This window comes from Canis lupus, chromosome 24 (genome assembly GCF_003254725.2).
Source record: "Canis lupus dingo isolate Sandy chromosome 24, ASM325472v2, whole genome shotgun sequence".
In the NCBI taxonomy this organism is placed as follows: domain Eukaryota; kingdom Metazoa; phylum Chordata; class Mammalia; order Carnivora; family Canidae; genus Canis; species Canis lupus.
Genome location: NC_064266.1, coordinates 1,522,852 through 1,546,966, shown reverse-complemented (window position 1 = coordinate 1,546,966; position 24,115 = coordinate 1,522,852). Strand labels below are relative to the sequence as shown.

At 37.7% G+C, this 24,115-nt stretch overlaps 1 long non-coding RNA gene across 3 annotated transcripts in view; it reads left to right on the top strand.

The window, feature by feature from the left end:
* The window catches only part of LOC112673351 (uncharacterized), a 64,755-nt gene that overhangs the window by 21,853 nt on the left and 18,787 nt on the right, over positions 1-24,115 (top strand). For 2 of the 3 annotated variants that reach the window (XR_003144739.3, XR_007405450.1), the window contains exons 5-6: positions 660-753; positions 4,908-5,168. This is a non-coding gene — a long non-coding RNA (uncharacterized LOC112673351). Of the gene's footprint in view, positions 1-659; positions 754-4,907; positions 5,169-24,115 lie in introns of those variants that run through there. The other variant, XR_007405449.1, reaches the window with a different exon arrangement.

The following is a 24,115-nucleotide window of genomic DNA, read 5'->3' as shown; positions in this document are numbered from 1 at the left end:
TTCTACACACAAAGCCAGCTGTCCCAGAAGAGGCCCTTCTTCAATTCTCACATAAGTACCTGAAAGTGCCACACAAGCAGTGCCACTAGGCACTGAAAATCTTGGTTTTATTAGCATGGAGGACTCTTGCTGGTGCAATGGAAAATCAGGGATGTTTAGCATGATGCCCCACAAAGAGGAGCTCTGCAGATTGAGCCATTGGTTGAACTCCCATTATGTTGGCTATATGGTCCCAGGGCCTTGCAACATTTCTAATTGAGAACTTGCAGAAGGGAACAATGATCTTTCACTCCTGGGGCACCTGAAGATATAGTTCCAAGTTACCCTGAAAAGTACGAATTGTCTTTTAAGAGTGCTATTTTTGAGATTGCAAATTCAGGTAAATTTTTGCCTATGTTTATTATTTTATTTTATTTTATTTTATTTTATTTTTTTATTTTAATTTTTCGCCCAATGCATTGCTTGAATTCTAGACCCTGAAATCAAGGCCTGAGTTGAGATCAATAGATGCTTAACTGACTGAGCCACCCAGGTGTCCCACGTATGTTTATTTTAGTATAATAAGATATTCAAATTTTTTGTCATGAAATAGTTCCATTGTGTTGTTCTGTGTCTTCATGTCCTTGGCACCTGACCTTGTATCTCTTTTATTCCCACAGTGTGAGAAACAAAGTAAGGGACAACACAGAGGACCCAGGACAGGAACTGGGACATTTTGCCTGGATCTGCACCTGAGTGACCTTGTAAATTTGAGTAAGTCATTGTGGCTCTATTGTCTTCCTTTTCTTCATCAACTAAGAGGTAGGGTGGGGTTGGATGGGACAGTTTTTCTTTGGTGCTTACATTCTAAGACTCTATGATTTTATATATTCTACTTATATTTTACAAACATATTCTCATGTTTAAGTAAACTGAACATATACCTACTAGAGGAGATGAACTGAAAAAACTATTTAAAGAATAAGAGATTTCGAAGTGGATGACATCATTAAACAAACCGCACCCCAGGGCCTGGCCCTAAAGATATTGACCATCAGGAGAACCCTGAGGGGGAACAGTAAGTAAGGAAAACAATTCACATATTTGCTGAAAGACTGATGTGTGGGTTATTCTCGGTGGGTCTGGCTTAGGTATGGATGTTTTAGTAGTTTGGAGAAGTTGAGTAAGAAGGTGGGTAAATGTGGGGATCCCTGGGTGGCTCAGCAGTTTAGCGCCTGCCTTTGGCCCAGGGCATGATCCTGGAGTCCTGGGATCGAGTCCTGCATCAGGCTCCCTGCATGGAGCCTGCTTCTTCCTCTGCCTGTGTCTCTGCCTCTCTTTCTCTCTCTGTGTCTCTCATGAATAAATGAATAAAATCTTTAAGAGAGGAAAAAAAAAGTGGGTAAATGTAACTTTTTTTGTAATTTAAATTTTGATGTAATTTCAATATATACAAAATTTACAAAACTATAATATGTATTTCCAAATATTTGACAATAAGTTGAGACATGATTTTGTGACACCTGTTCTTCCAGTTACTTCAGGGTCATTTCTTAAAAACCAGGAATTTTCTTTTACTATCCATAGTGCTACTATTGGAATAATTCACATTCAGATTTTTCTAGTTATTCCAATAATTATTTTCTTGGTCCAGGATCCAATCATGGATCATTCATGACGTCTGGTTATTATGTCTTTTAGTTCCATTTAATCTGGAACAAAACCCTAACCATTTTCTATACTCCTGATTTGGATATATATGAAGAGTACTAGCCAGTTACTGAGCAGAATGTTCCTTATTTTAGGTTTGTCTGATGTTTCCTCAGGACTAGATTCAGGTATGAATTTTTGACAAAAATACCACACGAGGTAACATGCCCCAGTTGCATCCTACCAGGAGACACATGAAACTGGTTTGTTCCATTTAGGGTGACAATTACTCTATCATTTGGTTAAAATAATTAGAATTTTTAAAATCTGATCCTTGCATTAAATATGCTATATGGTTAAGACTTGTTGCTTCCTCTTGTCTCTGACGTCACCAGAAGAACACAGCTTTACTGCAACAGTGCCACCTGCTGAAAAAAGAATGCTTTTCTTAGAATTCGAGTCCCCATGGCTTGTATTTTGATGCCTTCCAAATGTTACTTAACTGAAAGTTAAATCTAAACTTTCCAGAGATGGAGTTGGTTAGATAGTGAAGCTTGGGGTAAGGACTTTAGGGAGCACATAAAGTGGAAAGTAAAGCTGCAGAAGAGCAGGGCTGCACAGGTTTCAGTGCTGAGAACACCTGAGGCTGGAACTCCTAGTTCAGAAACGGAAAGCCCCCAAGCTGTGGTCAGGTTCCACCTTACCAGGTAACACCTGGAAGCCCACTGAGCAGATGGGGATGGGCAGTGCCCCTGGGCACCCAGCACCCACTGGCCCTGCCAGAACCCCCTGGCCCATCATGTCACGCTTAGCATCCTTTCATCTCTATAGCGCAGTTACTTAGGAACCTTAACTTGTTCCAATATTTGCCTCATTGTTTGTCTGGAAATAATAACAACTTTTGTCTCGCTCTATAATTCTATAGAAAGCCTGGCATTCCCCTCCCACCATGAAAAAGGTTCAGGAATGATCTCTATCATCTTCCAATCATGCTGCTCACTGACTAAACTGTTTTGTTCAAAGAGTTTTTTTTTTTTTTATCTCCTCTCTACTAGTCAGAAAGCTGGACCTGAAAATCATAGAAGATAAATGGAGTAGTCCAAGTCAAATGTGTTCTGTTTAATTGCCTGTGTCTGCATTATTTCTTGAAGTATTGAAGGACCTGAGATCTATGGCTGACATTCAAATTTGGTCCAAGTTTTTTCTTATTATTGATATTTTTTGACTATCAAAAGCTCACAACTGGTCTAAAAGTGGAGAAGAAGGGGGAAAAGGAGAGGTGATTTTGGTTTTATAGTTAGATTTGGAAGAGTGAACAGTGCAATTTGAGTGCTAAAGCTAAGAATATCAAGTGTGATCATCTTAGTCTTTATTGATTATATCTAGTGTCTAGGCAATTGGAGGGGCCAGTGGACTGCTTAAATTGCAACTGGGACTCTGGGACTCTGTATTTAACTGAACAAACACAGACGGGAACTCATCACAGGAGAATGAACAAAATGAAAAGAAACTGAATGCCATGCCACACAGGATAGGATTGGGAACTTAGGAAGCCTTGGACTTGGGAAAGAGTTAAAATAAAGGGGACAGACAGCTGCATGTGATTATGTCTGATATGGAGAAAGTTCTGAACTTAACTTTCTTTGTCTCAAGCAGTAGAATTAATACTAGCAAATTAAAGTTTCATAAAGATAGATTCTACCTTATTATGAGGAATAAAACAAATTTCTAGCAGTTCAAAGTGTCCCAGTATGGTTTGGGATGCTCTGGAGAGTGGAGTTGCAGGAAAGGTATGTGTGGCCAGATTATGTGACCTTAATGACCTTGAGGAGAACTTGCAATCTAAAGATGCATTTAGCATATGATCCATGGCTTGGCCTAATCCACAGTCAACTTCCTAATCTTTACATTTAAAAACAATGAGTAAAAAAACATATTGATTAGATTCTTTCATCCAAACCAAGCCTAGAGCCATGCAATTGACATTTAATTCATGTGTCCTACAAATTATGTAGCACATGGGGAAAACATATCTGTAAACAAAATGAAAATCCTTTAAGGGAAGCACTGAATAAATGCAATATCTCTGCTATATGCTTAGATTTGATTATTATGCACTGAGTAAATGCAATACTTTTGCTAAATGCTTAAACTTAATTATTGTACAATTGGGTTTAATTATTCCTAGAAAAATTCTCTACCCTTATAAATTATTTAGAGTTCATAAAGTCAGGCTTTCTGAATTAGCACTGTATAGCACATGGAAAAATCCACAAGGAGAAAAAAAAATTATTTGTTTCTTGAACATTTTTGGGTGCTATTAGGTTGTATAATGTGAAATTATTTGATCATTTTTATTTTATTTTTTTATTTGATCATTTTTAATTAAAAATTTTATTGTAAAAACATACATTTCTCACAATCTGCTACTTTGAGAAATAATACAGAAAGATTTTATGTATCCTTTAACCACATCTTTACCCTTTAGTGGTATCAATGGTAATATCTTACAAAACTATAATACATTTTTGGTGTACAAAATGATAATTTTTATACAGTTAATTTAATACGTTATAAATGGATGCCCAAAATCACAAATTTGAGTGGATTAGGTTATGTGGCTATATCCTAAATTCATAAAGCATTCAAGTAACTTTGATGACATTGAAACATGGACCATTAGTAGTAATCCATGTGCATGTAGGTTGTGAAAGATCTAGCAGTAGGACAACAGGGCTGGTGACTAGATTTTTTTTCAAGTTTTTATTTAAATTCCAGTTTGTTAACATATAGCATAGTATTGGTTTCAGAAGTAGAATCTAGTGATTCATCACTTACATACTTGAAGACATGCTGTAGAGAGATCAGGACAATGCACATTAGGAATAGGTGTGATGCAAAAAAAAAAAAAAAAAAAAAAAAGGAATAGATGTGATGCTTTTGGGTGATGAGAAGACACAGAGTGGTGGGCACAGAGGCCAGAAAGAGCAAGGGGAAAGAGAAGCAACTTGGGGAAGTGCCAGATTAGAGTGGACTGTATAGTTTTTAGGTTGAGAGAAAGATGCTCAGAGAAGGAAATCATAGATGCAAGAGAGGCTAGAGGGTATGGAACAGGGGACGGTCAATAGAAGATTCATGTCAGAAAGGAGAAGACACCCCCTCCTCCAAGTCTTGCAAAAAAAGAGAGAGGGTACTTGGATATTTAAATGTAACTAAGTGGAAATGTGTTGTGAAATTCATTTGGTCCCTTGTCTTTTCTTACATTATATCTCATGCAGAATGCTGAAGTACACAAAACTAGGAACAGGGATCGTCCTGTGGGGATGAGCGGAAGACCCATCTTTAGCCTCTCCTGCCTCAAAGTGACCCAAGCTTCCCCTTCAAAAGCCTGGAGAATGCATTAGAAAACTAATGGCATCCCTGATGGAATGAAATGGGTAAAATATTCAAACCCTCATCATCCTTATTTTATCAGGCTACAAAACTCAATCCTCACATCATTCTGTCATTTGGCAAATAAACTGCAATTTTGCAAAGGGTTTCATTGATTTCAGAGACTGAAAGCTACAGGGTGAACTGTAACAAGGATAAACAGGTCATTTGAACATAATGGCAATAGTGATTGGTCCTGTGAGTCCAGAATGGGAACAATCTGGACCCTGGTATATATCCAAGAGGGTTCCATTGGTTGGGAGCACATCTTGAGCTGAAAATGGGAGGGTCTTCCCCAGTGCAAGTTACTTTTGCCTGGATTAATAAAGACCTCATAGTCAAGTAAACATAACTGCCCCACTGTATCAGCTGGCTACCATGTCTGGAGTGGTATTTCTGCTGTGAACCCCATATTTGAGGGGAATGAAGACCAAGTAAAAGAATGTGTGGATGAGGGGGAACAGAACAGAAATGGCCACAGAATTGATTTGCTATAAATATTTGTTCAAGAAAAGAATGGGGAGAAGCTGAATGACAAGAGGAAAAAGGTCGAGAGAGAGGGAAGGAATGAGGAAAGCGTGTAAAGTGATGACATGTGGTTATGATTTAGAGAATTTTTTTTCAGAAATGGAAATGAATAAGTTTAAAGGGAGACAAGAAAATTTGTGAAAGGGGATGAGAATCTGGAAGTTAAGAGAAGCAGATACAGCTTGTGATGGCACCACCACTGTAAATGTCATTGGGGTGCAACCCATAATTTGTGGTTGTCAAGGTTTAAAGCTTTAACTCCTGCCATTACCCCAGATGCTTAAGTAGGAATTCCAGTACTCTGAACTCCAGTTCTGTATCCCCACCCCAAATTCCCTTGGGTGTAACACACATGTGAGAGTTCCAACATAAATATTTATAGGGCAAAGGACCTCAGAAAATGCAATCCATGTTTTCCAAATGGTATTCCAGAAAACCAACAAACCCACTTGCCTCCCCATTCCCCCCACTTCTCCCTCTTGTCTCCTGCCCTTCCCTGTCTCCTCCTCTGTGTCTCTCCCTTTTCCTCACCTTATTTCTTTCCTTCTTTCAACATAAGCTTACTGACTACCACTATCTTCCATACACCTCACCTACAATGCTGAACAAAAACAGATATATGGCCCCTGCCTTGATGGAGCACATGAGCAAGTGGGAAAGGCAACTGTGACTTTCATAAATGGTAAATTGGACTTCCTTCATTACTGTAGAAGTTGAACTTTTAGTTTCATATCTGTGGTGGGTATGATGCTCATGGACATTTTAACCCAGGTATGAAAACCATGTGTGTGTGTGTGTGTGTGTGTGTGTGTGTGTGTGTGTATGTATATATATATATATATATATATATATATATATATATATACTTTAATTCCTTACTTCCTGTTGCTCAATGAAGAATTTGATCTTTCAAGTTTTATTCTGACTGTTTATTTTCAGTTTTAAAAATAAGCCCAATCCAGGAATTTCTCCTTCCAATTCAGTGATGGAAACATGATCCATTCTTTTTTTTTTTTATTGGAGTTCAATTTGCCAACATATAGCATAACACCCAGTGCTCATCCCATCAAGTGCCCCCCTCACTGCCCATCACTCAGTCACCCCAACCCCCCCACCTCCCTTTCCGCTACCCCTTGTTCGTTTCCCAGAGTTAGGAGTCTCTCATGGTCTGTCACCCTCTCTGATATTTCCCACTCATTTTCTCTCCTTTCCCCTTTATCCTCTTTCACTATTTTTTATATTCCCCAAATGAATGAGACCATATAATATTTGTCCTTCTCCGATTGACTTACTTCACTCAGCATAATACCCTCCAATTCCATCCACGTTGAAGCAAATGGTGGGTATTCGTCCTCTCTGATGGCTGAGTCATATTCCATTGTATACATAGACCACATCTTCTTTATCCATTCCTCTTTTGATGGACGCTGAGGCTCCTTCCACAGTTTGTCTATTGTGGACGTTGCTGCTATAAACATTGGGGTGCAGGTGTCCTGCTGTTTCACTACATCTGTATCTTTGGGGTAAGTCCCCAGCAGTGCAATTGCTGGGTCATAGGGTAGCTCTTTTTTAAGTCTTTGAGGAACCTCCACACAGTTTTCCAGAGTGGCTGCACCAGTTCACATTCCCACCAACAGTGCAAGAGGTTCCCCTTTCTCCACATCCTCTCCAACATTTGTTGTTTCCTGCCTTGTTAATGTTCACCATTCTCACTGGTGTGAGGTGGTATCTCATTGTGGTTTTGATGTATATTTCCCTGATGGCCAGTGATGCAGAGCATTGTCTCATGTGCGTGTTGGCCATGTCTATGTCTTCCTCTGTGAGATTTCTGTTCATGTCTTTTGCCCATTTCATGATTGGATTGTTTGTTTCTTGGCTGTTGAGTTTAATAAGTTCTTTATAGATCTTGGATACTAGCTCTTTATCTGATAGGTCATTTGCAAATGTCTTCTCCCATTCTGTAGGTTGTCTTTTAGTTTTGTTGACTGTTTCTTTTGCTGTGCAGAAACTTTTTATCTTGATGAAGTCCCAATAGTTCATTTTTGCTTTTGTTTCTCTTGCCTTCATGGATGTATCTTGCAAGAAGTTGCTGTGGCCAAGTTCAAAAACAGTCTTGCCTGTGTTCTCCTCTAGGATTTTGATGGAATCTTGTCTCACATTTAGACCTTTCATCCATTTTGAGTTTATCTTTGTGTATGGTGAAAGAGAGTGGTCTAGTTTCATTCTTCTGCATGTGGATGTCCAATTTTCCCAGCACCATTTATTGAAGAGAGTGTCTTTTTTCCAGTGGATAGTCTTTCCTGCTTTGTCGAAGATGAGTTGACCATAGAGTTGAGGGTCCATTTCTGGATTCTCGATTCTGTTCCATTGATCTATGTGTCTGTTTTTGTGCCAGTACCACACTGTCTTGATGACCACAGCTTTGTAGTACAACCTGAAATCTGACATTGTGATGCCCCCAGCTATGGTTTTCTTTTTTAATATTCCCCTGGCTATTCGGGGTCTTTTCTGATTCCACACAAATCTTAAGATGATTTGTTCCAACTCTCTGAACAAAATCCTTGGTATTTTGATAAGGATTGCATTGAATGTGTAAATTGCCCTGGGTAGCATGGACATTTTCACAATATTAAGTCTTCCAATCCATGAGCATGGGCTATTTTTCCATATCTTTCTGTCTTCCTCAATTTCTTTCAGAAGTGTTCTGTAGTTTTTAGGGTATAGATCCTTTACCTCTTTGGTTAGGTTTATTCCTAGGTATCTTATGCTTTTGGGTGCAATTGTTAATGGGATTGACTCTTTAAATTCTCTTTCTTCAGTCTCATTGTTAGTGTATAGAAATGCCACTGATTTATGGGCACTGATTTTGTATCCTGCCACGCTGCCAGATTGCTGTATGAGTTCTAGCAATCTTGGGGTGAAGTCTTTTGGGTTTTCTATGTACAGTAAACATGATCCATTCTTGTTCAAAATTCTCTCTACTCAAGGTTTCTCTCCCTTCTTGATATTGGTACCTAAGATTCTGGGAGGCTAGATGTATTATAGCCTCAGGACCATGGCTGGTGTAGGAAGGCACATGGGGTCTGGCACTGTCCTGGGGCTATGACAGGATACAACTCACCTCATCAGCTTCCTCATTGGGGTGCTCTGATTCCCACAGCCATGTACATCTTCATGTACTTTAGATCAGTGTTAGTGATTCTTCTAATCCCCTGAAACACTAGAACTCATTTATAAACTTTATTATCCTTTGGTTCACTAATTTTAGCATCTATCTTCATTAATTCCTTTTCTTTCCATTTGACTATTTATCTCTTCTAGCTTCTTAAAGTACATTTTGATGTCATTTACCTTTCTTCTCTATTTTTCACTAATAAAAAACATTTAAGGTTATACATTTTATTCTGGGTACAATATTTACCAGGTGGCATGGATTGAGATTTATTGTTTTCTGAGTATTATCCTAAGGGAAGGGGATTATAATTGAATTTTTTATTTCTCTTTTAACATTTGCTTTAATTTGGATTTTTAATTTTCCAATATCCAAAGAGTTAGATTTTGTTGTCATTAATGATTGCATCAATGTCTGTGTTAATTGTATTTATAAACAAGTGCTTATAAATTGCTACTTTCAGGAATCTATAAGGATGCTACCTAGGAATTTCATAATTTTAAATTTTCATTAATGTTTCTTGTACATGAAAAAAGTTTGTCCTAGGTTTGATATTACAAATATATATCTAATATATTGATATATTTTGTAAATGTTTCCTCCCAAGCACATCCCAACTCTGACAACCTTATACTATATACATTTTACAACTCCAGGGCTCCAGTGTCAGAGCAGGGAGTGTCCTTTGTGCCCCATTTATCAGCTTCTCTATACTCCCAAATCAAGTAGGTCAGTGGCTGCCATTGGCAAGAGCTAAGTTGAGTATGTCCTTCCACCCCCCACTGTCTAAGCGAGCCCAGCCCACGTGGGGTCCACTGTATCATGGAAGGTATAGGTCCAACAAGGTTAATATTTTCTTTTCACTTATCCTTTGTCTCAAACTCCAACCAAAAAGTAAAAGTATTAGGAGAACATTTTTGACATTCCAGCTTCCTCTCAGTTTGCATTTGTATGATTATCTGCTATCCACATTTTGTTTTTTACAGTTCCATGCTGTTTTGTGTAAAGCATTGCCTTTATAGACAGAGAAGTCACGTAGAGCAGTTTAAATCAAACCAAAAAACTTTTGTATTAGTAGAAGTATTTACATCATTTTGGTCTGTTATCTAAATTAATAATTTGTCCTCTATCACTTAGTTTTCAATCTCTTTGTAACGTTCTTTGATGAATCCTTTGTTTTCTTTCTCTCTGTTTTTTTTTTTTCTCTTGGTACAGAGAATACAGCCTCATCTTTCCACCATCAAATCTCCCAAGTTTTATGCATGTGTGCTCATGAACTCTACCCTCTGCTTGATCACTGCATTATAAGGAAATGTACCTTCTGCTAGTATCTTCAGTATGAGAACATGGAGGCCCTAGATGTACTGCATTTCTCTGTCCTCCCTGGATATAGTCACTGTCTGCACTTCTGCACCTTCCTCTCTTTCTTCCTGACCTGTGCCAGTTGGGGTTTCTTCTCTAACACTTCAGTGAAACAAATCTTACAATGCACACCAGTGATCTGCATCTTGCCCAAGCCAAGGGACATGTTCCCATCCTCATCTTAGTGACTTATTCACTGCCTTTGACCGGGAAACTGCTGTATTCTTCAAAATTCTTCTTCTGAAAGTCCCAGTGGTGCTACTTCTGTCTAGTTTTTTATTCACACCCTCATTATCTTACCTCTTAGTATTTTTGCAGTTAACTCCTCCTCTGATCACATCATTAAATTTGTGGTGTATACTTAGGGTGTTGCTGTTGGTTCTCTACTCTTTTATGTTCTATCCCTATGTGATATTACCTGGTACCATGGCTTTAAAAACCATCATCTATACACTAATGACTCCCATGGCAATATTTATATCTCCAGTCTCCTCAAACCTCAAACTCATCTTCAACAAACCCATTTGGATGTCTAAGATGTATCTTAGATCCAACATGTCTCAAACTTGGTTCTGGATTCTGTGCTTCCAAATATTTCTTGGATTTTTTTTTTCCATCTCATTAAATGGTGACACCTTCATCACATAAGAGTCTTCCTGCACTCCTCTCATTTCCAAAAGGCCTATATCTAACTCATCCATACATCCTGTTTGCTTAACATCCAGATACATCATAAAGCTGACCACTTCTCTTCATCTCCACTGCCATAAACCAAGCTCAGTCCAACATAATTTCTCATTGTGCTACTGCTAAAGAGTCCTACCTAATTAATTGTCCTTAGTCAATACTGTCTGAGTTCTTACTGTGTGCCAGATGTTTTATAGGTATTAGGGATAAATAAGTGGACAAAACACATAAAGATCTCTGCCCTAATGAAGCTTACATTCTAATGAATGGAGACAGACAATAAAAGTGTGTTTGTGTGTATGTGTGTGTGTGTGTGTGTGTTTGTGTTAGGTGGAGGTGATAAGTATTATGGAGAAGAAAACAAAGGAAAAGAGGTGAGGAGGAGGTGGCTTGAGGGAGTTTAAATAAAGTAGTCAGAAAGCCATCATTTTGAGGATGATATTTTTATGAAAACATAAAGTAGACAAGGGAGTGGGATGTATGGAACCCAGATACAGGATATATGAACACCATACAGAGTGATTGTGGTTGGCATGCTGGAAGAACAAGCAGAAGGTTCAAGTGGGTGAGGTAGAGTAAAATGAGTAGAGGGGTGGGTGTGTAAGAAGGACAATACAGTCAGTGACATGGGGCCCTAACAGCCATTATAAAGACATGGGTGTATTGTAGAATGAATGAAGAGGCAAACCCCAGGAGGATTTGTTTTGTTTTGGTTAGCTTTCTTAAAATTAAAATGACTTCTAAATTTTAGAATAGTTTTAGATCTACTCAGGTATAGTAAAGATAGTGCAGAGAGCTCCATATAACATTCACCTGGTTTTCCCTATTGTTGACATCTTACATTGGCCATGATATAATTGTCACAACTAAGGAACTAATGCTAGCATATTATTTTTTTTAATATATTGTTTTGATTTTTTTTAATTTTTATTTATTTGTGATAGTCACAGAGAGAGAGAGAGAATGAGGCAGAGACACAGGCAGAGGGAGAAGCAGGCTCCATGCACCGGGAGCCCGATGTGGGATTCGATCCCGGGTCTCCAGGATCGCGCCCTGGGCCAAAGGCAGGCACCAAACCGCTGCGCCACCCAGGGATCCCAATGCTAGCATATTAATGCTAACTAAACTCCACTCTTAATTTGAATTTCACTAATGTCATTTTTCTGGTATTCCATTTAAGAGACCTCATCACATTTAGCTGTCATGTGTCCTTAACCTCCTTTGAACTACAACAGTTTCTCAGACTTTTCTTGTTTTGTATGATCTTGGCAGTTCTGAGGCATACTAGTCAGAATTTTGTATAATATCCTTCAATTTGGGTTTGCCTGGTGTTTTCTCATGATGAGACTGGGGTCATTTCTCATGGCTAGATGGGGTTTTGAAGGGAGAACATTGACCACAAAATATATAAAATTAGAATATAACAAAGAATAGCAAAAACACCATTGAGAAATTAGATAAATAAGATATATTTCTTAAAAATATCTTTCATTAAAGAGTAAATCTAAAGAAACATTATAAAATATCTGAAACAAAAGCACCCTATATAAAAACAAGTGGTAATGTACCACCAAGCTGTGCTTAAAGAAAAATTAACAGTAAGTGAACTAGGATTTTAAATCCAAAAGATGAAAAAAAGGAAGCAACACAGAAATCTAAATCAAATAGGGCATAAAAGCAGAAATTAATTAAATAGAAAATAAACAAAAAGTACAGTAAATTAAAAAAGAGCAAATACTATTTTGAAAGAGCAGTAAAATAGACAACAGAGAGAGGGAGGAAGAGAAAAGAGAGTATATATTTATACTAATATAAATAATATTAGTAATGAATAATGGAATACAAACATATGTAAAAAAATAAGCATCAATAGGGGTGACTTTATACTAATAAATTAAAAATCCATGAAATGAACAATTTTCTAAGAAAGTATACATTTCAAGATTGGTCTTAGAGGGAGACAACAAAGACTCATGATCAGTAAATAATAATAATAATAATAACAATTATAATTGAAATGGTGGCCCATGCTATCTCATCCCAAAAGTATTAGGCCATGATGATTTTTCTAGCAACTTTTTAGCAGAAATCAAGACAAATTTATTTCATGTTATATCTTAACTGTTTGTGAAAGAAAATATTAAAGCACAAATTATTTTATAAGGATTGAAGCACAGTCTTATGAAAATTGGAAAAGAGACACACAAGGATGTACACCTTTGTTTAAAAACATAAAGAAAACAAAACTTACTTCCTTTCTGGTTTCACTTCAGGGAAATACTGACTCATCTTTGTGGTTAGTACAAATTCATCTTTAAAAAAAAAGATTTATTTATTTATTTGAGAGAGTGAGGGCATGAGCAGGGGGAGGGGCAGAAGGAGAGAATCTCAAGCAGACTCCATGCCCAGCACAGAGCCCAATATGGGTGTTGATTTCATGACCCTAAGATCATGACCTCAGCCAAAATCAAGAATTGGTTGCTCAACTGATTGAACCACCCAGGCACCCATACAAATTCATCTTTGTGGTTTAAGGGGGCTTTGATTTTAAGTGCACAATATGCTAATATAATACTCCCCATTCACTTCTTCTATACAGGGTGGGCAGTTAAAACCATTTTAAAAATGGTCATTAGGGAGAGATTTCCTTCTAAATGTTGAGAGAGATGTGTTTCAGGGGAAAATAACATTTACTAATTCTTGCATGGCAAATTCCGGGTTGATCCTTTAGATAATATTTTGTGGTGAGAAGCAAGATAAGACAGACTATCTTTATAATTTGGTTCATTCTACCTTGGCTGTGAAGTTGTCCTAACTTACCACCACAGATTTGATACAACTTCTTTATCATAAAATAAACTCCTACTTGTACTTGCCTCTATTTGCTAACCAATTCCATTCCATGGATCTGATCCCATTCTCATCTCAGAACTCACTCTTGTCAGTTAAGAATGCTTTCAGCCAACTACAGAGGCACTAAGAGGCAAGAAGAAGGTGATTGCTGGTCCCCTTTCTTTAGTTCATTTCTATTTCTTTTGGCTTGAATCTTTTGGTCTTTTCAACATGGTGACAGGATACCCATTGTGTCCTCATTCAAATCAAGAAGAGGGAAGAAAGAGGGCAAGGGCAGCATCAGGAGGGTCTGACCCATAATATGAATCAAAACGGGGTCTTCTGACTCTCTCTAATTTCAAGTGACACTCAGGTAACTATCTGTAATTTATGGTAGCTCTCTACATTTCATAGCATGAGAGAAAGGTTTAGGGATGGCTTTTCCAGTTTCAAATTAACATGCTTCTTTGTTACTATTAGTAATTCCTTCACTTTTCTCTTCATTGCTTTCTTTCCCTCCTTCCCTTCTCTCCTTCCTTCCTTTGTTCCTTCCTTCCTCCTTCCTTCTGAGCTGAAGGCCGATGCCCAACCAACTTAACCACTCAGGTAACCCAATGTTTGGGAGTTTAAAATGAGCAACCATTTTGAAAAACTAATTAGCAATTTTTAATAGGACAAATATATACTTGCCTGAAAAAGAAAGAAAAATTAACAGTAAGTGAACTAGGATTTTAAATCCAAAAGATGAAAATATTTGGCTATTAGGTATACACCAAGCTATTTGGCTCTTAGGTATACACCAAGAGAAATGAAAAAAAAATACGTTCATAAAAAATGTTGCACAAAACTATCTCTTATATTCATACAGTTGATACTGTACAACAATAAAAATGAACAGTTTATATACATAACAAAGTGGATGGATCTAAAAAATATGTTGAGTAAAAGAAGCAATATACACACAGCTACATATTGTATAATTCTATTTATATGAAATTGAATAGCAATTAAAACCATTTTCTTATGATAGAGGTCAGAATATAATTACCTTAGAAATTGCTAAGGGACACAAGGAAACATTATGGGAGGTCGCCATGTTCCTTAACCTGGATAGAGGTTACATGAATAGGGATCCCTGGGTGGCTCAGTGGTTTAGTGCCTGCCTTTGGCCCAGGGTGTAATCCTAGAGTCCCAGTATCGAGTCCCGCATCAGGCTCCCTGCACGGAGCCTGCTTCTCCCTCTGCCTGTGTCTCTGCCTCTCTTTCTGTGTCTCTCATGAATAAATAAATAAAATCTTTAAAAAGAAAGAGGTTACATGAATATATATGATCAATAAAAACTTATTATACATCTTACTTTATGTAAAATATACCTTAATTTAATTTTTTAACAAAGCCTAGGTCTCTGTCCTTTCTATATTCTATCTCCCTGATCTGACAAGAACTAAGAGAAGCTTCCCATTATTGGTTTAAAGTTCTGTTTCTTTCCCTTTCTCCTTGTAATTCCTGCAGCTTTTACTTATATATTTTGAAGTCAGGTTATTTGGTGCATAGAAATTTCTGTTTTCTTTTCACTGTGAAAGACTGCCACCGTCAGGTTACAAAGAAGGCCTCTCTCTCCAAATGAAATCATTTTTCCCTGGGTTTGTCTGATATTTATTTCTTGGCTTTTACATTCTCTTTACTTCTGATTTACATGTTGTATCTTCTCTTTCTTTCTTTTTAAATTGTGTCATTAAGTATATTTACATTGTCATGCAATCATCAGCATCATCCACCTCTAGAACTTTTTCATCTTGCAAAACTAAAACACTGTAACGATTAAATGATAACTCTCCATTCCCTCCTCCTTAGCAACCATCATGCTACTTTCTGTCTCTATGAATTTGACTACCCTAGTCACTTCATGTTAGTGGAATCATGCAGTATTTTTCCTTTTGTGACTGTCTTATTTCACTTAGCATAATGTCTTCAACATTCATCCCTGTTGTAGCATGCATCAGGATATCCGTCCTTTGTAAGGCTAAATCATATTCCATTGTACATATATACCACATTTTGTTTATTCATTCATCCATAGATAGACACTTGGGTTGCTTCTACCTTTTAGTTATTTTGAATAATGCTGCTATGAGCATATGTGTACAAATATCTCCTGTGGCTTACTTCTTTCCATTTTTTTTGTGTTTATATGTAGAAATGGAAGTGCTAGAACACATGTAATTCTATTTTTAATTTTTTGAGGAACTGCAATACTATTTTCCATAGTGTCTTACCATCTTATATTCCTACCAACAATGCACAAGGATTCCAATTTCTTCATCTTTTCATGAATACTTGTTCTTTTCTGTTCATCTGGTAATAGTCATCATAATAGGTTTGAGATGGTATCTTATTGTTTTAAATTTTGCATTTCCCTAATAATTAGTGATACTAAGTATCTTTTTCTGTGCTTTATTGGACATTTGTACATTTTCTTTGGAGAAGTGTCTATTCAAGTCCTTTGCCCACTTTTTAACTGGGTCATTTCTTTTCCATTGTTGAGTTACAGCAGTTCTTTATGTATTCGGAATATTAACCCTTTATCATAAATATGATTTACATATATATTTCCCATTCCATGGGTTGCCATTTCACTCTATTCTTTGTGTCCTTTGATGCACAGATTGATTTTGATATTCATCCAACTTCTTTATTTTTTCTTTTGTTTCCTGTGCTTTTGGTACCATATCTAAGAAACCAGTGACAAATCAAATGTTATGAAATTTTTCTCCTGTGTTTTCTCCTAAGAGTTTTTTGGCTTTAATTTGCACATTTGGGTCTTCAATCTTTTTTCTATTCTTTTGCTTGCAATTTTTTCTAATCATCTACGGGCATGTACTTCATACCACTGATCTGTGCACTGAAAAATGTCATTTGTTTCTGTATTCAACTTGAGAATAATTGTTTGTTTCAGTAGATTTATTTTTTATTTATTTATTTTTTATTTTTTTTTAAATATTTTTTTCTTTATTTATTTATGATAGTCACACAGAGAGAGAGAGAGAGAGAGAGAGAGAGAGGCAGAGGGAGAAGCAGGCTCCATGCACCGGGAGCCCGACGTGGGATTCGATCCCGGGTCTCCAGGATCGCGCCCTGGGCCAAAGGCAGGCGCCAAACCGCTGCGCCACCCAGGGATCCCAGATTTATTTTTTAAATTTACTATCATAAAACACATGCTAAGTTTTATGTTACTTTGCTATATTTTTATTTTTCTGTTTCTTTGATCATTCTGCTTCCTTTTTCAACTCTTATATAGTATAGATACAAAATAATTCACGAAAAATGAACAATGATAGACATTATGATTCTGTTTCACATATTTGAGGAAGGATTTCTGTTGCCTTTATATGTTAAAAATATAATGGAATCTTTACTAGATTTCTTTGGCTGATTTTTTTCTCCTCAAAGTTTAATATATCATTATAATATCTTCTGGCATAAACTCTTTCCAGATATTAATGAATCCAACCTGGAAGCTTTTTCTTTTGCAGATAATCTTTTCTGTTTGTACAATTGTTTTATTCTCTCTGTATCTCTTAAGCTCCAGTTGAAGTTTTTCAACCCATGTCTTGTTTTTTTTTTCATCAATAAATTCCTTCAGTAGTTACAATAATTATTTATTGAGCTGACATTCTAATAGGACATGAGGATAAAACTAAACAGAATGAAGACAGTCCCTACCTTCATGGAGTTTACAGTCTAGTGGGAAAGACAGATATTCATCAAATTAGCACACAGATAAATGTAATATGATCATTTACAGCTTTAACAGGAAGATGGAATCAGAGAACAATGAATGGGAATCAACTCATTAAAGTAGGGCATAGGGGGTGGATGCTCAGGGATTTAGGCTATAGTGATTCTGTATGTAAAGACCCTTAAGCACAAGGGAGGTTGAAGTCTACAGAAAATTAAAAACTTTTCTGAAACAAGAGCATCTGGAAACTCAGGCAGGAAAGTCAGGCAGCTCAGGGTCCTGTCGCTCATATTAATGATTTGAATCTTAGTTATAAGAGCAATGAAAAACTCCTGAAGAGTTCTGTGTTGGCAAATGATCAGATCTATCTTTTAAGAAGACCACTCTGACAACATTGTGGAAACGTGATTGGAAAGGGTATGAATGGATGTGGGTTTAATGGAGGTAGCATAGAGAAATGGCTGTGTTAGGTGGAGAAAATGGATTGATTTTTAAACATACATAGGAAATAAAATTCAGAGAAGTCAGTGTTGTGATGGCAGAAGAGAGCAGGGTTTTCAAAGGTGGTGCCGTTCAGGGAAATAAGGGCACTGATAACTAAGAGGATAACTAACTAAATAACTAAGAGGATAGGTTTGGGGGATAGGAGATCATAAGTTTAGTTTTAGACACGTGGAGTTTCATCCACTTATTTATTAACTCATTCAACCAAAATGTGCTGATTGCCTGCTGTGTATCAGGCATTGTTGCCAGTCCTAGAGATTTAGCAATACATAAATTGATGAGCAAGTTCTCAGTATCTTCACACCATCCAAGAGTACCTATCAGGTGGTCACTTGGACATACATGGTCTGAAACTCAGGATGTAGATCTGAGGTCTCTGTTGGAACTATATGTTTATGCATCATTTGCATGTAGGTGATAATTGAAGCTGGGATAAAAATGAGATGATCTGAGTCTTAGATTCTAAGATGACAACACTGAGTAAGAGGAGGAAAAGGAGCCCTTGGGATTATACCTCTTAAATGGCTGGGATAGAAAGAATATGTGAGGAGCCAGAGAAAGAGCTGGTAGAGAAAAAGGAGGAAAACAGGAAAAGCTGATTCAGACTAAAGAGAAACAGGACAAAGAAGTCAATAGTATTGAGTTTGGCCAACAATTTGATCTGATGTGGCCTGAACAATATCCCTTGTGACATGGAGGTTACCCCTGACCACCAAGGGCTATTTCATTGGAATCATGGGTTCAGAGGAAATGTGGAATTGGTGGAAGGTGAGTAGGAGGTGAGGAAATTGATAGATCAAGAATGGAGGCCTCTTTCAAAGGAGTAGGGGGTGACATGGACTCTGGAATCAGGAGCCCAAGTGTAAATCCAACCCTACCATTTATTATTGACACCATTATCTCATGAGTAATAATAGGACAATGTAGGACCTGCCACATAGAGTGTGGGTGAAGATTACATAAGACAAATCGTAGTAAGTACTTAAAACAATGCCTGGCTTACAAAGGCTTAATAAATGTTAATGCTTAGTGTAGCTATATGTGGGGTCAGAGGAGACTTCTGTCTTTCCTTTCTTCCATTCCCCTTCCCCTTCCCTTTCTCTTCCTCCTCCTCATCCTTTTCCTCCTTCTTCTTGCCCCCTTCTTTCTCTCTCTCCTTCCTGCACTTCTTTTTTAATGAGGCACTTGAGTATTCCATATGTCACATTTTTAATTATTCTAGGAAATCTAACCCATAGATTATGTGGGAAGTACTGATGATTTCACACACATGCATACACACACACACACACACACACACTCATATGGACATTTTTCCAGCAAAGAGGCTGTATGCCAAGTAAAAAAGATACAAGAAAACAGTCAAATGGAGCTTGGAAATTGATGATAAAACATGCATACTTAAAAATAACTTTGTTACTATAATGGTTACTTCTGAAGCAATTTTTTTCTGAAAAATATTGGTCTTCTATATAGAAAAATGAAAAATATGAGCTGCTTCTCACGGTGAATTAAGAGCTGTGTGCCGAGTCTCTTCTTCCAACTGATTTGAAAATTTTTACATAATAAAAATAGTATATAAATTTGTATGTATGTACTTCCACCATTACATTATCTTTATTAATTTAGCAAAGGCTTCTTAACCTGGTACTTTGCAGAGGGCTAGTGATACTAAGGAGACTAGGTTGCAGTAGAGCTCAATGCTTCAGCTCTACAGCAGCTGTGGAGCATGTTGCCGGTCCCTAGAAAAGTGGGGGGAAAGGCAGGCCTGGAAGGTCTGGAAGGATGAGTTCTTAAGCTGGGAAGAAACAGTGAGCTCCCTGGGCACTTGGAACAACATGTACAAAGACTCAGATGCACAAAGGGAAATGTGAATTTGGGGAACTCTGAAAGGATTCATGCAACCAGAAAGTACCACTCCTGGGGGAGAAGAGGTTATAACATCAAACCTCAATCTTAAAAACCATTTCTCTCCAAGCATTTTGGGATACTTTGAGACCATTTTTTTCTCCTACTCCTTGACAGTTTAATTTTCTAGGACATTTTTCACCCTAGTGCATATTTAGGTATAATACCTAAATAATAAATACGTTTATTTAATAATCATACATTGGCTGCAGGCCAAAGCGGGGCTCATAAACACTTCTATTTTAAAAAAAGGAAAACCTTTTTTGGTTCTTGAAAGTACTAAACCTGTCTTATGCAAGACCAATTTTAAACTTACCCCAGCTATTCTGCTGCTAAAGCTGAGGTCAAAACTCTTTAATGTAAGCAATTGTGATAAAGTTTTAGAGTAGGGAATTATTAAGCTTGAAAAACAATAATAAGTTATAAGAGCTTTTGAAGAAATTAGGGTGTTTTTTCCAGATTAGGGGGAAAATTGGCTGAATAGCCAAAAGAGTTTGAAAGTAATATTGCACACTGTGTTGTGATGTCTACAGATTCCACTTCCGGGGTGAGCTCCTCCGGTGGTTTAACTGGAAAAGCCATATACTCAGTGCACCAAAAGGGCTCTGGCTTGGTTTTCATTGAGTCAGAAATGACATTGCTGAGCAACCCGCAGATTTTTCTGGAGAGAGGCTGAGTTGAAGTGACTTTGCATGCTTTATGTTGCCGAACAAATGTCAAGTGGTGGTGGTGGGGCACCCAATGAAAGTTCATAGCTATGCCATTCTCTGTAATTGAAAATGCTATGTAAAAAAATAAAATATGTCAACAGTTCCTGCTGCCTGCCTTGCATCCCAGAGAACCATGTACATTTTCAGTTATCCCTGCAACTTAAAAGCATTATAACCACAGAGATTGTGAAGGAGCAGCTGGTTTGCAAAGCTGCTTTGGGTAAACCTGTCAGAGTTCATGAGAAAACAGAATCTGAATACAGACGCTGCACATAGGGGAAATCAATTGCTTTTTCTACAAAATAAAAAAGAAGAGTTTTGCTTAGGGCAATGTGACGATGCCTTGCAACTGTTCTGCATTAGCTGCAACTTTCTTCTCGCTTTCTTACCGCCCAATTTTCCTTTATTCTACAGCGAACAGTTGAGGTTGTGTGTTGCGCACTGGGAATATCTAAACTGGAAATAATTAAAATATATATTTCATTTATAGTGGGCCTTATGTGAGGAGAAGTAAAGATTGCCACAGCTTCCTGAGTATATGAGTTAATGATGTGTTCTGCATTTTCTCAATTTTCCACTTTTTAACTGCCTCTGTTCCTTATTTGGGGGTAGGGGCCTTTGAGAGGCATGGGATACAGACCCACTCGAGCACAAACTTAACAGCACTGAAGAATGGGGAGGATGCCGTGGAGAGGCTCAGGCTAATCTTGTAGTTTCTTGACGCCATTCTCCTCCAGTTTCTTTCTTCAATGTCAGAGCTAGTGTGTTATCAAGGAGATTTTCCCGCCAGAGATTGGTTTAAACCCATTGTGGTATTCCATTAGGGTATGTTTTTAGAACATAACAAATAAGTGGCTTAAATGAAGTTCCAAAAATAATTATTAAAAAGGGAAAATACAGAATCACTACATGAAAAAAAAAAAACCCACACATCTGTGTGTGTGTGTGTGTGTAGTAGTAGTAGTAGTAGTAGTAGTAAGTACATTCGATACATATTTACAGCAGAATGAAGTTCATTGGGAGGATAAAGGGAAATTCCCATTTTTCAGAATTAATTTGGTTGTCATTTTGTTTTTTTTGTTGTTTTTTGTTTTTTTTAGTTTTTTTTTGGTTGTCATTTTGATGAAGACTAAGCTAGCATAAACAAAGCCAGAAATGGGATACAAAGACTAAATTGATTATAAATCTTGAAGCTTGTTTGTATGACTGGGTTGCATGAAGCTTGAAAAGGAAAGAGTGTCTTACACAGAGTTACAAGTGTGCTTTTGGTCATGGTTAACTATAAAGAGAAGAAATATGAAAATCATTTCCAAAATGTTTGGAGATAGAAACTTTATGAAGGAAAATCCAAGAGGTCGGGATGCATTCTTATTTATCATGTTATTTTTCTATTGCAAAGAAATATTATTTCTAGAAGAGTTGGCTCAAAGTGATAACTACAGGCAATGAGTTGAAAAATACAGCATGAAGAGCACGAAACATTTTACCCAAGATGATTCCCATAAAAAGTCATTGACAGGATAAAAAAGCATCTTTCTTTATGATTTGGCTCACTGTGGGGCCTTAAGGGAGGAACATTTTCCAAACTGCCTGACATTCTAGCACTAGACAATAGATTTCTTTGAAATTACATCCTGACATCTCTGCAATCAGGTGATTATGAATGTCCATCTCATTGAATGGAATCTGAATTTACTAAGACCAGTCAGAATAGAGAACATTTCTGATGATTGGGAAAAGACGAGGGGAGTAAACATAGAAAGAAATGAGTGGAGTTCTGTCTTGAGGTTGGAATCTCTGGAGACAGACCTTGAGAAAGGACTTGAGTATAAGCAACTTGTTGGGAAGTGATCCCAGGTAAAGTGAGGTCTGACAGAACAGGGAGGAGAGACAAGGAAGGGGAGGAAGCCAACAAGTATTCTATTGTGGGAAAACCTGCAGGGTACCCCTGGGAAACTGTAGAACACTCCTCAGAATTGTCCCACTCAGAGGAGACTGTGTGGGTCAGGAGGAAACAAGGGTCAGCCCTCCCTGGCTTCCCACCTGCTGCTTCTACAGCTGACAAAATGTTGGTTAGGGCATTATGAAGTTATTCCTTTGAATGGGTGAGCACAGCCCTGCCCACCATGAGCACAATGCCCATGGTTGGCTCTGGTTGGTTGGCCTCTTTTGACCATAAGCAGCATGATGCTAAGACACAATTTGAATATTCATATAAATCTATCATGACCCCTTCATGGAAGGGTCCCATAAAAACAGACTGCTGTACCCCAACTCAGATCTCTTGTGTGCTATTTGCTTCTTTCAAGGGATACCAAGCAAGAATATTGAACAAGTGTGTAAAAATGTTAACATTTAGTAAAATGGTTTCTGAAACAACTAGATTGTATCTGACACATGCTTTACTGACAGTGAATCAGACATCAGCTTTGTTCAAAGATAACTCATTTTTATTTTCTGATCACTGCACACAGTTCTGTACAAGGTACTTTGCTCAGGCTTCCTTACTTAGAAAAAAGAATGCTAGTACATCATTGGAAGTCAGAGTGCCTTTTACTTTCCTGGATTCATTCTGTGCTCCCTCCCACTTTATTCTTAAAAGTTTGTGAACTTCTTGTCACCAATAGACACCTTAGATCCAAATATATGCCAGTATTACTCTGAGCAGAAAATAATGGTATGATCTCCAACAAAAAAGGGCTCTGCTTGATACTGTAGCTTCTTAGGTTTGTGTTAGGAATATATTCCCCAATGTCTGGGAAAAAATGGAGAGAATCACTTGTCTCTCTCAGATTAACTGTCATTCCCATCACCTCCAAACACATGCATGTTTCTAAATATATTGATAAAAGATTCAGAGACTCCATGGTGAAAGTTGAGTGCGGGCTTGCAATCCAAGAAGCCTACACTCATGAAGGATTAAGATGGCAAGAAGTCATCATCATGCCTGGGAGGCCTCTGTGAACTTGTCAGCAGATTGCTTTCACTTCAGAGCTCCCTTCAAACTGTCTCTTCACTTTCACTCACTTGGACGACAGGCACAAGAAGCAGAATTGTCAGGAGGGACTTCTAGAGATGCTGTTGTTTTGCTTTTTACACAGGCTCCTGTGTTCCTGTGTGTAAATCTAAATGAGAATCTGCAGTTCTTACCTGGGCAAGTGCTAGCACACTTCCTGGTGTGAAACCAAGAACTGAAACATCATCATCTTCAGTGAACATTCCTCAGGATTATTATTTCTTGTTTTAAGTGGTGGAAAAAGCCCAGGCTCTGACTGCCAACGGGAGAGACCGTAAACTTGTAATTAGCCCTGCCTGGTGCCCAGGGCTTCACACATAGAATTTTATTCCGTCCATCCTAATGCCCCCTCTCTGGATTTGGTATCTTGATCTTGATATTACAGGTTGCAGGGGTTTGGACTCAGGTTCAACTTATTCCAAAACACCGCCCTCCTGCCCCCCACCCCCTACACACACAGTATTTTCTTTAGGACAAGACATTCCCCTTACATGTTTTGCTTTTAGCAGTTTACAAAGTGCTTTTGCATATGGGTTCCTTTTACCTTCATAACAAGCTGAGATATTTTGTACTATTTCCCCTATTTCACAGATCAG